We start from the raw sequence: 782 nt of genomic DNA on the forward strand, positions 1-782 counted from the left end.
AGTCCACGATATCGCTGGATATTAAGTGTCCCCAACTAAGCAAGCCAGAGGAACCAAAACTCCATCGGTGACTAGGGTTGGGTATCGTTTGGGTTTTTTCCGATACCGGTGGCAAATCGATACTTTTAAAACGGTTCCGGTGCCTGAACTGATACGTATTAAAAAATAAATAAAAATTTCCCCAAAAAATGATGGATTGGGCATTAGCACTATAAACACATGATGTCTGTTTCATTCATACTGGATAGAAATAATAGAAAAAGAATAGGGGATGCTAGTGTTAGAGGGTCATTTTTAAATAAAACAATTCAATAGAACAGAAAAATAACAGATAATGCTAGTGTTAGAAGATCATTATTTATAATAAATAAAAAGAATATAAGTGGAAAGAACAGAAAGAATAGAGAATGCTAGTGTTAGAGGCTCTTTTTTTCTTTACAAATAAAACAAGTATTTAGAACAGAAATAGAATAGAGGGTGTAAATGTTAGAGGGTCAAGTTTTTTAATTAAAAAAAACAAGCAGATAAAATCAGAAGTAGCATTAATCATAGGTAGAATGCTAAATGTTTCAATACAAGCATTTCAGTCAAATGTATTGTATGCAATATTTCAAACCTTTACCCACTTGGGAAAATCAACCCATGGCAACAGTTTAAAAGTAGCCCAATTCTGTGGAGAAAACGCGGACTTGGCAGCCCTGCATCCATTGAGCTCATTGACAAATATCTGATCTTGTAACAGAGTGCGTGTGATCGCGAAATCGAAAGTGAAAGTAAACAGC

This window comes from Sinocyclocheilus anshuiensis, unplaced genomic scaffold (genome assembly GCF_001515605.1).
Source record: "Sinocyclocheilus anshuiensis isolate Anshui unplaced genomic scaffold, SAMN03320099.WGS_v1.1 scaffold2579, whole genome shotgun sequence".
In the NCBI taxonomy this organism is placed as follows: domain Eukaryota; kingdom Metazoa; phylum Chordata; class Actinopteri; order Cypriniformes; family Cyprinidae; genus Sinocyclocheilus; species Sinocyclocheilus anshuiensis.